The sequence below is a fragment of the Limulus polyphemus genome, unplaced genomic scaffold, assembly GCF_000517525.1.
Source record: "Limulus polyphemus unplaced genomic scaffold, Limulus_polyphemus-2.1.2 Scaffold1500, whole genome shotgun sequence".
Taxonomy (NCBI): Eukaryota; Metazoa; Arthropoda; class Merostomata; order Xiphosura; family Limulidae; genus Limulus; species Limulus polyphemus.
The window spans coordinates 36,518-51,890 of record NW_013667110.1 but is presented as its reverse complement, the minus strand read 5'-3'; the positions used below and the strand labels follow the sequence as shown (position 1 = coordinate 51,890).

General features: G+C 34.6%; 1 protein-coding gene across 1 annotated transcript in view; it reads left to right on the top strand.

Annotated features, from left to right (window-relative positions):
• Window positions 1-2,082: 2,082 nt before the first annotated feature.
• LOC106463847 (calpain-9-like) overlaps window positions 2,083-15,373 on the top strand; it is a gene marked incomplete at its 3' end in the record, with an annotated part of 49,321 nt that continues 36,030 nt past the window's right edge. The window contains exon 1 of the mRNA XM_022391465.1: window positions 2,083-2,435. The remainder of the gene's footprint in view (window positions 2,436-15,373) is intronic.

Genomic DNA, 15,373 nt, shown 5'->3' with positions numbered 1-15,373 from the left:
ACACAACTTTCCCAGTGGTAGACTAATTGTTAGTCAATGTTTAAGATGAATAAGTTGGAACGTCAGTTATGTGCACTGGGGCTGAGTGGGCTGAAGCCCTTGCTTTCATTTTCTTATGTCCCAAAAGTACCCTTTTTTTTCAGTAAAAACAAAAATATCCACACTACTAAAAGACACGCCTCATTTTCCGCACCTAGTTTGCTGCTAATTAGGGGAAAAAAATATTTCAGCTTTAAAATGAATGATCTTGTAGGTCTTTAGAGCAAAAAATAATTGCGATATGCTATTAAGTGTTAATACGCAAGAATTCAATGTTTAGTTTTACATTTTAAAAATGTTTGTAAGACCGATTAAATAGGAATAAAGGAGGATCTGTTTCTTTCTCATGGCTCTCTACCTATGTCTCATGGCTCTCTACCTATGTGTACCAAAGGCAATCCATAGTTCCCATATTCTCACGACCCGGCGTGGCCAGGTGGTTAGGGCACTCGACTCGCAATCTGAGGGTCGCGGTTCGCATGCTCGCTCTTTCAGCCGTGGGGGCGTTATAATGTGCGGTCAATCCCACTATTCGTTGGTAAAAGAGTAGCCCAAGAGTTGGCGGTGGGTGGTGATGACTAGCTGCCTTCCCTCTAGTTTTACACTGTTAAATGAGGGACGGCTAGCGCAGATAGCCCTCGTGTAGCTTTGCGCGAAATTCAAAATAAACAGACAAACAAACAAAACCATATTCTCCCCTAATACCCCTTAAATAACAAGACTTGCCTTATGATGCTTGAAAATTGCCCCTTTTTTGGCAATGAGCCGCTGCCCTTTTAATGTCCTATGCACGTTACTGCGAAACGGCTTTAAACTTAATATTCTTAAATCATAATATTCATTCGAATAAAAAAAACAGTTTCGGCTGTTATTTGTTGTCCACAACGAGTTTCAGACATAGCTACGGAGCGCCATCGTTCATAATACATTGAAAAAATCTTGGTCTTGTCCAATCTCCGCAGACACACAATGTTAGGCCCGATTAGTACTTTAGAGGATGACCACCTGAGAATACCGCGTGATGATGGCATCATTACTTTTGACCCCAGTGACACAGCGGTAAGTCTGCCGACTTATAACGCTATTATTCGGGTTTCAATATCTGTGGTGGGGCAGCACAGGTAGCTCGTTGTGTAATTTTGTGTTTAACTACAAACGAATAAACAGTTATGAAGAAAATCCTCAAGAAGGTAATTTTATTAGGTCTAATTTTTCGACCTTTTCTTCAGACGTAATGATTTTTATAGTAATATTTAGTGCCATCTATTTTCACAAATTGGAACTACTACAAAAATGTAAAATTGTTACACTCACTTTTATTAATTTTATACTGTATTGAGCAATAAGAGTAAAAAGTAGCAATCCCACTATTCGTTGGTAAAAGAGTAGCCCAAGAGTTGGCCGTGGGCGGTGATGACTAGCTGCCTTCCCTTTAGTCTTTCACAGCTAAATTAGGGACGGCTAGCGCAGATAGCCCTCGTGTAGCTTTGCGCGAAATTCAAACCTTCCAAACAAACAAGTAATCTAAAAAAAAAACACCTACTACGCCCCTAGCATGTCTAATGACTCTAGAAAGGAGAAAATAGGAAATCCTAGTAAATATTGTTATGCAGTCAGAAACAGCTGTTTATCTAGGTATCTAACTGTTCGTATAAGTAAATTTATGTGTAGGTGTACGATGTGCATGAAGGTGTGAAGTCGTGCACACATTCGCATATTTCTGAAAAAAAAACATTATTCTCCACCACGGCTTTGATTGAATTTATTCAAACACCTTTTTCTTTCTTAAAAATCCGTTTCGCAACGTTTCGACACGCGTTTCTGAGTTTCTTGAGAGAGCCCTTGAATCAAGTAGTCACGCCAGATATTCATGGTTGGGTGAGTCAACCCAACTCTTACATCCACAGACGTCTCTAGTGGGGCTGAAATTGGTAAAAGCGAACGCAGCGCCACTTGGCGAATGAGCTGATTCGAAATAAAAACTAGGTGGGGCTGAACTGAGACCCTCAAATGGCTCTATATACGGCAACTGGCCGCCGTCAAACTGGTTCCCGAAACATGCTAGGTAAGGTAGAAGAAAATATGGTCAAGAGAATAAAACAGACGACAGAAAGTTGTCAAGCATGAACGTTCTCACCTGGCAAAACTTTCTCCCGAGTTAGAGAAGACGACGTTTGTTCGTTTGAACTTCCGCTCTTCGCATCTCGTGATACCGTGCAATCCGAAGATCCGACTACAGAGTTGTCCTGATATCAAATCAACCACTCACTTGTGAACAAAAAAAAAAGAGAGAAAAAAAGCGCTATCAGAACCATACGCATGACACGAAAACAAGAAAACAAATAGTTGAAGACGAAGATTCCGAATACAACTAAAGACGGAGACAAATACGGCAGGTAAATCTTTCTGAATACCATTTAAAGAAATGAGCTAAAAAATTTAAGATGGGTAAGTCTTTCGTTATTCTTATATTGTCGAACTATATGAAACAACTAGTATACGTAGTCAATGTTATCAGGTTAAAGAGAAATGTAGATCTCTCTGTCGTGATTACAAGAAATTTTGTGAATGCGGTTCATATTGATTTATCGTTAGGAATATATACATGTTTCTCTAAGTTAAGATCGTTTGTGGATGGTAAACATAAGTTGCAGATGGAGAGACGTTGCTTGAAAATAAGATTAATTATCATACACAGACATCAAGGTAGATCATTTGTCACAGGTAGCTGATAAATTGTTTGCTTCAGTGTCTAACATTACGTTACATTTCTTACTTCCCTGATGTGTAACGTTACGTTTTATGCACTTTAATGTTTAACAGTACTAAACTTTTAAGCTTCCATGTTTAACACATGCATTACATATATTTTGTTTTATTTTTGATATTGCACATTTTGTGCCGCAGTATTTAATATAACATTTATTTTTGGGTCTTAATTCTTAACATTACACTAGGTAATCACTCGTTATACTATATTCTACACTAATCTGAGAGCAAAGTCTTGAGTTAGATAACAAACAGTTCAACATTCTTCTACAACATTCTGTCTGTAAGCTCTTATGATAGATAACAAACAGTTGAACATGCTTCTATAACATTCTGTCAGTAAGCTCGTGTGATAGATAACAAACAGTTCAACATTCTTCTACACTGTTCTGTCAGTAAGCTCTTATGTTAGATAACAAACAGTTGAACATTCTTTTACAACATTCTGTCAGTAAGCTCTTATGATAGATAACAAACAGTTGAACATTCTTTTACAACATTCTGTCAGTAAGCTCTTATGATAGATAACAAACAGTTGAACATGCTTCTATAACATTCTGTCTGTAAGCTCTTGTGATAGATAACAGTTCAACATGCTTCTACTCTGTTCTGTCAGTAAGCTCTTGTGTTAGATAACAAACAGTTCAACATTCTAACATAAGAACTTACTGACAGAATGTTGTAGAAGATAATAAGCAGTTCAACATGCTTCTACACTGTTCTGTCAGTAAGCCCTTGTGTTAGATAACAAAAATTCAACATTCTTCTACACTGCTCTGTCATTAAACCTTTATGTTAGGTATACAAACAGCTTTTAATTTTGTAACTTTTGCACAAACAGTGCGGATGAACTTATGATGCTGTGTTTGATGGTATATCACGAAGAAGGCGTGCTCGAGGATAGGTTTCTATGACAACTATAATTCTCGCCGCGTGGGTCAGCCTTGAAAAGACAGTGAAAGTTGCCAGTTCTTATACCACCTTTGTAATTAAAAAAAACCTCCCATGAAAGAATAGCCTTGACATAGATGTTTTCAAATAAAAAAACAAATCCAAGCACTTTATTCGTGTAGAAGCATGCAATAGGAATACATGACGTAATGTAAAGGTAATAGATAAGTATTTAGAATATTTACGTGTAGTTAACCGTAAATTAAATAATTATTTTAGTTTATTTACCGCTTTTATACAACTGAATTTCCTTTTTTTTTCTCAACGTCGAAATGGAAGCGTTAAACCTAGTTTGGATTGGTAATACATGAGAAAGACTTAAATCTTAGTTGTAAAATAAAATATTCAGGTGGTTATCTGGTAAAATTTGCTCAGTCTTTGAGATAAGTAACTCGAAATAGTATGTTATAGTAGATAGATACATATATTTGTTGCAGTTTTATCTAGTGTTTCATCTATAACACGAGTTAATCTAAGTGTATAGATTGTTTCTATACGTTTGCTTTCTTATATTCCCAAATGTTTCTACACAGATAACTCAAATAGAGTCGCTTCATTTAACAAACAGTCGGAAGACAGCAATCATAGACAAAAAAGCGTATTGTGACACAAACTACAGATGAAGAGTTATTTTCTGAGTCGTAAAATCAAGAGCTACTTTATTCTTATTTCTATTTGAAATTACTGATAATTATTGATAAACTATTACTTTCGTGTTAATCGTTAATAATTATCGATAAACTATTACTTTCGTGGTAATCGTTGATAATTATTGATAAACTATTACTTTCGTGATAATCGTTGATAATTATTGATAAACTATTATTTTCGTGATAATCGTTGATAATTATTGATAAACTATTATTTTCGTGGTAATCGTTGATAATTATTAATAAACTATTACTTTCGTGATAATCGTTGATAATTATTGATAAACTATTATTTCGTGATAATCGTTGATAATTATTGATAAACTATTATTTTCGTGGTAATCGTTGATAATTATTATAAACCATTACTTTCGTGGTAATCGTTAATAATTATCGATAAACTATTACTTTCGTGATAATCGTTGATAATTATTGATAAACTATTATTTTCGTGGTAATCGTTGATAATTATTGATAAACTATTATTTTCGTGGTAATCGTTGATAATTACTGATAATAAACTATTATTTTCGTGGTAATCGTTGATAATTATTGATAAACTATTATTTTCGTGGTAATCGTTGATAATTATTGATAATAAACTATTATTTTCGTGGTAATCGTTGATAATTATTGATAATAAACTATTATTTTCGTGGTAATCGTTGATAATTATTGATAATAAACTATTGCTTTCGTGGTAGTCGTTGGTAATTATTAATAAACTATTACTTTCGTGATATTCGTTGATAATTATTGATAAATATTACTGTCGTGGTAATAATTGATAAATTATTACTTTTAACCATAGATAGGCTTAATTCCCTACGAATAATTAGTATTATCTAAGATTTAGGGCTATCTGCTGTGTCCACCGAGGGGAATCGTACCTCTGGTTTTAGCGTTGTAAATCCGAAGACTTACCGCACGGAGAATTAGAATCTATTGATATTACTTTCAGTGAAATAGGTACCGTTTCTGTTCTGAGGTTTGGAAAATGTAAATAGGATTCAGTGCTAAATAAAACCATAGAAATAGTTGTTCTCCAATACACTTCCAGGAAGTCTTCTCTCACACAGGAGCGTGTATACAGGTGAGACTCGATGCTTGATGCAGGGCGTGACCTGGTAGTTAATGTGCTCAGACTGTGAATTTGAGGATTTGTGGTTCACATCCCCTTGTCGCTGAACGGCGTTCGTACTTTGGGGTCATTAATGGTCTATATATAAGAATAACGTTCAGACCTCACTATTCATCTAGACCAGTGGTTCCGAAACTTTTTTAGTTTGAGACTCCCTTCATGTGAAAAACATAATTTTGAGCCCCCCCCCCCCAACCCTATAACTTTAGCATGGTGATTGAAAAACAGAGCCGTAGTAAAAACAATAACATCTCCTTTGGACATACTGTATCATTTAATTAATTCAACATAACGTTTATCAGCTTATTGTTTATTTAGAATTAACATTAATACCGCATATTTGTTTTTTACTCATTTTTTAGCGGTCCCCAGGGAGGCCGCAGCTCCCACTTTAGGAAAAGCTGATCTAGAAAAGCATAACCCAAAAGTTATCAGTGGGTGCTGTTGACTAGCTGCCTTTCCTATAATTTGTCGGTCCAAAATTATGGATGACTTTGCTCAGAAAGCCCTTGTGTCGCATTGCGCAACATTTTGAAAAATGTCGTTGATTGCAATAGAGGAGGCGGAAAGTCTTGTACTTATACGATCCAATAATGTGATATTAAAAATATATATATTAATGTTTCTTTTATCCGTTATACGTTCTTGATTCTGAATTTATGAAGGAATTCCAGTTTATTGATTAAAAAAGATCCATAAGGTAGCAAGCTTACTTCTTTTTAATGATACCACAATAGATGTGGTATTATGACATACCAGCTTTCCTTCTGTTCTTATATTCTTATTTTATTTTGTAATACAGCAATCTGTTAATAATATATATCGTATTTTTTCTTCAAACGTAAAACTCGCCACGTCGTAATTTGTAAAAGAAAAAGAAACAATAAATTCTATTTAAGAATTTACTGGCAAGGAGTCTTGAAAAAGAAGAAGTTTAACCTCAATTTTCGCATGGGTTTGTATCACTCAACACAAAAAACGTGAAGGTATTCTTTGATATAAATCATGTAAATGTTGTATTTACTTTTATGTATTTCTGTTACCACTATATAGGTCATATATAATTCTATAACTGATACCGAATAATATACGTCCATACACCCTGCCGTATTTAAGTGTTTTAATTCGTTTCGTAAACGTATATTTTTCTTTGTAAATCTAATTCTGAATACATCAGTTAGATAGTTTCGAGCAACAGGTAACACACAAGTTGCGGATGAATAAAGAGTTTAAACTTCATTAGCATTTCTAGCTACGTTTATACATCATAACGGATGACTGTGTATTATATCAAATTTTTTCTTACGGCGTAATAACTTTTTGTTCGTAGAAGTAGTGCAGAGCCATCTATTGGTCATTAGAGATGGTTTATTTTGTCTTTTGTTCTGCTGTAAATTTAACGCTAGACCTATTATATGAAGATAAATTTCGGTACATATTCTCAGTGCTTTATAAACGTTCTTATGGCTTAGAAAATGTCATTTCAGTTATAAAAATGGGCAGTAACAATATAACTGCTACTTACTTTCCGAACGTCGCCATATCATAAATAAGATTGTCTCCTATTCTACCCACTTCTTATCTTTTTAATAGAGACTATTGGCATACACTTTCCAATAAGTTCTTTAAAGTCACTCACTTAACAATTATAAAGATATTCAAATATCTGCAGCACCCTGAAATCTCTTTGCTTCTTAGGAAACTAATATATTTGTTTAGATATATATATATATATGTGTATTTCAAAACATTAAGCCCTAAAAGAAGTGCCCCCAGTGGCACAGCGGCATGTCTGTGGAATTACAATGCTAGAAACCGAGATTCGATACCCGTGGTGGACAAAGCACAGATAGTCCATTGTGTAGCTTTGTGCATAAATTCAAACAAACAAAAACTAAAAGAAGTATTCACTTTGTTTGACACTGCCTAATCATACTGTGTTTTTTGACACTACCTAATCAAACTCAGCACTTCAACCTGAAAATGAATCAATGTTTTATAAGCTAATGAGTCTACACAATATACCTCACTTCTGATTGGACAGCACTACTAACACAAGAACACAGTCAACACAATATATCTCGCTTCTAACTAGAAAAAAAAATCCAGCTGGCGTTAAACAAAGTCAAGGGGAAATTTTTGTTTTGTCGAATTTCGTGCAAAGCTATTCGAGGGCTGTCTGAGTTAGCCCTGCCTAGCTTGGAAGATAAAGACCAGAGGGAAGGCAGCTAATCAACACCCATCCCCAACTCTTGGGCTACTCTAGTCGGGTAGTGGGATTGACTGTCATTTTATAATTTCCCGTGGCTGAAATGATGAGCATGTTCGGTGATTGGATTCGATCCCGCGGCCTGCAGAGTGTGAGTCGAGTCTCCTAACCACTAGGCCTCGCCAGACACGAATAAACACAAAATGTCGACTAGTGAGGTTTATTTTCGAATAATCATTCTTGTACGAACAAAGAGTCACGGTCAACCAGTAAATTTTGTTTCAAATTATCAGTCTTGTACTAACAAACATAAACAGCGGACTGGTAAGTTTTGTTTTCAAATGCACAGAGTGTATTACTCTTTATTTTAGAGACTCTGACTACGTTCAACAAACTTTCAATTATGATATGCCAGGTGAACTCGTTTAACATCGTCATGCGGAACACCGTTGACACGAAATACAAAAGATTATCTAGTTTAGTGAATTGTGTGAACTCTATAACATTTGTTTCCTCTGAATATAAATATTGTTTTGCATCCATCCCTGAGCCAAAATGATATTAAATCAGTGCTGATTTGTCATCTTAAAGAACCAATAAGCACTCTTTATCCATTCAAGATCAGCGACTTCAAAAAAAAATAAAAATAACACGCGTTGAGTCGTTGTCATCACTATGGGTCAACAAGCTGAAAGTTAGAACCATAACTAATTTTCTCCAACCAATTTTCGTGAAGTAATCAAGTAAACGATAACAATGGTTGGCTGAAGAAAATCGTGATTATAACACACAATTAAAGCTCCACTGACCGTCTTATTTTCTGCCTAATTTACTCGCACGAGGAACGGGGATAAAAAGAGACAAACGCTACAGTAAGCGATAACTCCCAATATAATCTCTGTACATGGCGTCCCCTCATATGCTTCGTTTTGTGCTCATGCTGTGATATATTTTAGTGATAGCCGGAAAGAAACTCCAAAGTATACGATTCTCTTGTGGTAAACTCAGCAACTATCTGCAAATCTATTAGGTCACTTATAAGATGGAGTAGTAAAGAGTTACCATGTAAAAAAGATGATGTACTAATGTGTTCCTATGTAATAGGGTGGTGTATTAAAGCGTTTCAATGTAATAAGATGGAGTAGTAATGTGTTCCCATGTAATAAAATGGAGAAGTAATGTGTTCTCATCTCATGAGATGGTTGCAACGCTAGAATCCGGGTTTTGATACCCGTGGTGGGCAGAGCACAGATAGCCCATTGTGTAGCTTTGTGCTTAATTACAAACAAACAAACAAACAAGCTCATGAGATGGAGTAATAAAGTGTTCTCATGTCGTAAGATGAGTAACAATGTGTTCCCATGTAATACGATGAAGTGTTCCTTTGTCATAAGATAGGGTAGTGCTACGTATTACAATTTTGAATAGACTAAAACTGAGCTAAATGATAATTTAAACTTAGTAGTTAAATATATGCCGATATATATCCAATATATATGATATTTGCCAACAAGATTGATACACACAATTTTCTTTTTTTATATACAAATATATTTTAATACACAAACAATAATACAATTTACAATAATGATTATTACAAATAGTTATTACAAACAATGATTTATATACAAAAGTTTTACAAACTTACAAGCAATATAAAGTCTTTTTTCTAGTCTGGAACTTCGTTGATATCTTATCTAGGGTTCACGATGAGCGAGTTAATTTCGAATTGACGTAGGTACAACTCACTTCATAAGGATCTAGCTAGCTGATCACACGCCAATTACAGATCAAGCTTGAGTTTTTTACCGCTGAAGTTATATAATGTCTTCGTAAAAGTACTAATGTCTGATGTGAATCCACTGAAGTTAAATGGTTTATAGTGTTCGACATTTATAACTGTTTCTGGTCAAATATCTGAAGTTTATCGATTAATAAGCGTTAATCACAATTGTAGCAAACCAATATTAGATACTGCTTTTTGGCGCGGCGCGTTGGCTATATTTATAGGCATGTGGAGAGTTTCTCGAAATTTCAGTTTTACGTAACAATACTGACGCTAACGCTAGCGTTTACGTACACACATATATTGCTGATTTTTACACTCGAGAATCTTCTACAAATTTAGAGAATAGGCGGGAGTTTCGAAATACATATTTAACAGTATAAGTTATGTACATTTCTAAATATAAATTAATGTAAACAAACATCGATATTAAAATAAATATATAATAATAAATTTGTCACAGTAGTAATGTGTTCTCATGTTATAACCTGGGGTATTAATATGCTCACATTTATGACCTGTTTTATTTTCACAAGTGATAGCAGACAGTCGCACAAGTATGAAACATGGGGAACCAAAACTCAATTTTCATGCTCATAGACTAATAGGTAAAACATGGCTAAAGCAGATATTGTCCTGTTAAGCGTATGAATATATAGAATACATATAAACTAAGTTTGCTTGCGTATTTTTCAATTTTCCCAAAAAGGTACACAGGAGCTATCTGTACGTTTAGCCGTCCATAATTTTGAAACGATTGACGAGAGGGAAGACAGCTAGCCAACAACACCCGCTGCTGCTGACTACTCTTATTCAATATTTATTCATATATCGCACCCACAGTCCTGAAGTGCAGAGTGCGTTTTGGGGCAACGGAACGCGAACTATAAACCTTTGGAATCACAATACGGACACGCTATGCCCAGCTCTTCTCGAAAGTAAAATAAACTGAAAAAGTAAGGTAATTGTTCAAAAGAAAATGCTTTTTTAAAGCTTTTGTAATGATGGTACCCTTTATCTAGAGTTAGAAATTTCTCTAAAAAAAAGCAACCTGTAAGCGGGAAATGGTGACATTTGAAACTATTCTATAGAGTAATACCTATGGTGATGTTTTAAGAGCCTCGTTAGACGTACCCCTTTATACTGAAAACCACTACTGGGCTAATAAAGAACGATATGATCAAATTTATCATCAGCTCTTACTGTGATGTCATGTCACACCTTAACAATTAGAATATCGTCGGCTTGGATCTTTAAAACTTTAAACGGTAAAGAAGCATCTGATGAACTTTATAATTAAATGAAGAAGGTGGAAGATAGAAGGGGTAAGAGCAAAGAGCTATTGGATTAACCTTTACATTATTTAATCCTAGAATTTACTGATACGCTCATAAGCATCATATTTGTTTCTCTAATATATTTATGTGCCAAAATGCTTGTCACAGGGTTTCTAACAACATGTGAGTTAGCTAAAAGTTAAACAAAAGTACTATCAGTATTGCAATAAATTCCACTAATTAGTGCTTTGATCTCCTAAGTATTTTGCGTAAAAAATTACTGACTTCTCCCAATTTCTTTAGCCAGAGTGGCATAGCGGTAAATAACGTAGAATTATTCAATATGATACATGCGGACCCCACTAGTATAAAACAAGTCAGTAATTTGAAAGTTAGGAAAATCATTAATATATCCTTCCATATGTTGATTTTTCAGAATGTTAATGTACTCACTCGCTTTATGTGATCGATATTAGTATTAGTATTTTCAACCTGAATGGTATCTTAGCAACAAGTAGTTAAACGGCTAGATCAGAGAATCCAAGTACAGTCGTCTTCAATTTTTAGATACTGACCGGAGGAAGGAAAGCCAGTCAGTAGAACCCACCGCCACAAGAATTTTGTGCTGCTCCTGGAGTAAAATAATGGAATTGAACAACACTTTCATATTGTAGCCACAGCTCGTAGTACAAACCGTTCTTAGCGGCCTCGCGGTTCAAGCCTTGAACTTCCGATCCGCAGTCCGACACGTTAACTAGCAGGATGTGTGGTTATTTAGAATCGCTAAAATAAAATGAAGACTGATCCTCAACGACGTAAAAGTCAAACATATTAAACAACTAAACTCGAATAAACGTTGTCACGTTGCTCTTGTTGTTGTACACAAACATACGGATTTTGAAAGACGTCTTTCCATTCGAGATAGAAATAAAACAAGATCGTTTGTCATATTACAATTTTGAAATACAATGAATCATTATACAGAAAATGCTAAGCGATTGATTATTCGAATTTTACAATATATCACTATTAATGAACAATAAACAATGATGAAAGTAAAAATAACGTCTGACATATTTCGGAGGAAAAGAAACATTGGATTGAAGATGGCGAGTATGAATGATAAGGCATATCATGAAGTCTAGATTTAGACGTTTCTTTCAATCACAAATATTTTACTGGAGATTAAAAATGCACGGAAGATAAATGTTTTTCTGTTATTTTCATGCGACTTATATTAAAAACCAAAATATGTTTCGAACTGTTAAAATAATGCTCTTGCCATTTAAAAGTATTTTCTTATTATAACAAAATAGTTTCGTATTTATTTTGAAGTTTGTGAATTAAGTAAGTAATTTCAGTCAGATTTCTGATAATGTTAATGGCCTATAAAGTTATATTCATATGTAAACTTTATATATATGTGTGTGTGTGTGTACGCGTGGGTCTATGTGTAAATGCGTGTATATATATGTATATATTCATTGAGTAAAGTTTAACATTATTAAGGATTGAAATCTGTGAGTAAATTGTTATTCAGGCCTTAAGCAGAGTTTCACAACGAGTTATTCCACCCACTGGAAACCATGACTTTGATATTACATGTGCATACATTGAATCGTGAAATTCCACACCCACCAGAGGGAGCATCAGCCTAGTTTCTGAATGTGAATGAAATGTGACAAACATGGATATAAGCATAATTGTTACTTCTGCTTTTTGGTGTTTACCAAAGTTGATAGTTACCAACGGAATTAAAGCCTGTTTCATCACTACAGGCGTGATATTGCAAATTTTAAACGTTTCTAATCGACAAAGACCCTTGAATTTTAAGAGATGGTCCACGTTACATCTCCTAGAAGCGAGTGTTTCCAAGGGGCAAAAAAAAAAGAGAACAGAAAAATTGGACGATTGTTCATTATAAGGAAGCACTACATCACGAGTAGGTCACATTCCACATTAGACTGCGGTTACAATTTACACGACAGCACCCACCTATACCTAGTTAGTTACACCCCGTGTTTGTAAGCTAACTCCACCATTCTCACCTTTTGTAGCATTTCTGCTAACTCCTTTAACTATAAGAAGAACAATTAGTTTGAGAAAGACATTAGCATGACATCAAACTGTGTCTGTGTGTTAACACACGTTCTGTTTATTCTATGCTGTATGTTTTTGTGGTCAGAGTTTACATCCGAAGAGTGTATGGTATATTTACTGATATTTCAAACTGAAAAACAAGAAGAAATATAGCTACATAGCTCCAATTTTAATTTTCAATTTTTTAGGAAGTGAAAACAAAGACGAAAAGCAAAAATGATTGTCCTACACTATATATTTAATAAGTAGGGAAATGTATTTCGTAGTTTTACAATGTTGGGGTTAGTTGAAAGCCTGAACATTGGGTATCAGGCTTTTAACTAATGTTTTTATAATACAAATGTTTGACTTCTTTTGTAGTAACATTGTAAAGCAGAAAAAAACATAAACAGGCTATCTATTTATATGTACACAGAACAATCACACTGTTGTTCAAAACTAAAAAGATTTCCCTGTGTCACCTAAAACTATTCAAGTTACAAAATTCTACACACAAATAAAAGAAATAAAAGGAATAGCTAAGGAAGTAACAACGCTGAGAACGTATCAAAGTAATAAAACTGAATAATTATATTAGAAACAAAGATGGACAGTTATCCAAGGATCAAAGATGGATGGTTTTCCAAGTAACAAAGATGGTTAATTATCAAAGTAACAAAGATGGCTAATTATCCAAGTAACAGAGATGGTTAGTTATCCAAGAAACAAAGGTGGATAGTTATCCAAGGAATAGAGATGAATAGTTATTCAAAGCACAAAGATGGTTAATTATCCAAGTAACAGAGATGGTTAGTTATCCAAGAAACAAAGGTGGATAGTTATCCAAAGAATAGAGATGAATAGTTATCCAAAGCAAAAAGATGGATAATTATCCAAAGCACAAAGATGGGTAGTTAACAAAGGAACAAAGATTGATAGTTATCCAAGGAACAAATGACAAATTTAATGGAAGACAGACAAGAACTTGCGAACAAAATATGTCCTGGATGAGCAGCGACAACCTGCAAATAAAAAGAAGAGACAATAAGTGTAAATAAAAAACAGTGTATCAAACTTTCTCAGTGTAAAAAAATATTGATTTGTCACCAGTCATAAACATATAAGTTTATAATACAGTTGACAGACTGGATATTTTAAAGTCTACCCAAGCATAAAACCTAACATCAGCAAATGCATCATAATAACTAAATAAGTCGTCAATATTACGAGAGTGTTAAGTATATCAATTCTTGTAATGAAGAATTTTTCTCATTCACAGGGCATCAATTTTCCTTGTTGTTCTTTTAAGTTATTCACTATGTAATTACTTTAAATACTCGAAATCGACGGACAAAATAGTTTCACATTATCTAAAAGTTCTTGTTTTATATTCACAGCCAAAGTTCCTTTCACTGGGTATCTTTTCACTTTTCGAATAATCAAATTATTGGAAATATAGTAACTACCAACTAACCACAAATGTTTCTTCCACCTAAGATACTCAAATTATTTAAACTACAGTAACTAAGAGCTTCACCACAAATATTCCTCTCACTGCTGTTCTTCTTCATCTTCGGATAATTAAGTTATTGGAAATGAAGCAAGTACAAACGTATACCTTCTTCCTCCTCAGATAAACAAATTAGTTGAATTGTAGCAACTATGAATTTACATTAAACAAAATAAAATAATGAAGACAATGACAATTTAACCTGTGAATTAATATATATATATATATATAAAGAAATAATACCAATATTATTACCAAAACAAAACAAATATAAGTAAAAACTTGATGGATTCGTGCACAGGTGGATTCTTCTTCTTCTTCTTGGTGACGAAAAAACTATTTTGTAATTATGGCAAAGCTATCTGCTACATTCCATAATTTTGGAACTTCTGACCAGAAGGAACGCTGCCAGCCAGCGCACCTAATCATTCGCCATCCACGCTAAGGGATTGACTGTAACTCTTATAATGCACCCATAGATTAACATTTGGGGAATATTTTATGGTTTCGCATGGATTCTGGACCAGTTTATCAAAAAAAAAGCTCTGAAATCCCGGACTCTACCATAGGACCAACTCTCGCCCACACGAAATAACTTGGATGTTTTATTGGAAACAACTGAGCAGCGTCCGGGTCGTCCAGGTCCATCGGAGAGAACAAAAAAGGGCTGTCAAGAGGAGCATTGAAATGGATCCCAGATTAACGACTGCAGAAGTTGCCAAAGCTGGTGGGATGAGCCCGAAATCTGTTCAACGGATGCTCCACAGATTGGGTTATCGTTGCAGAGCAGCTAGACGGAAGCCCTTATTAAGACCTGCCAACATAGTCAGACGAAAGAAGTGGGCAAGTGATATGATGACCAAGCTTCGGGACTTTTGGAAGACCGTATTGTTCTCAAACGAATCAAGATTCGCTTAATATTCGGACAGTGGAAGGATTTGGGCCTGGAGAATGCCTCACCA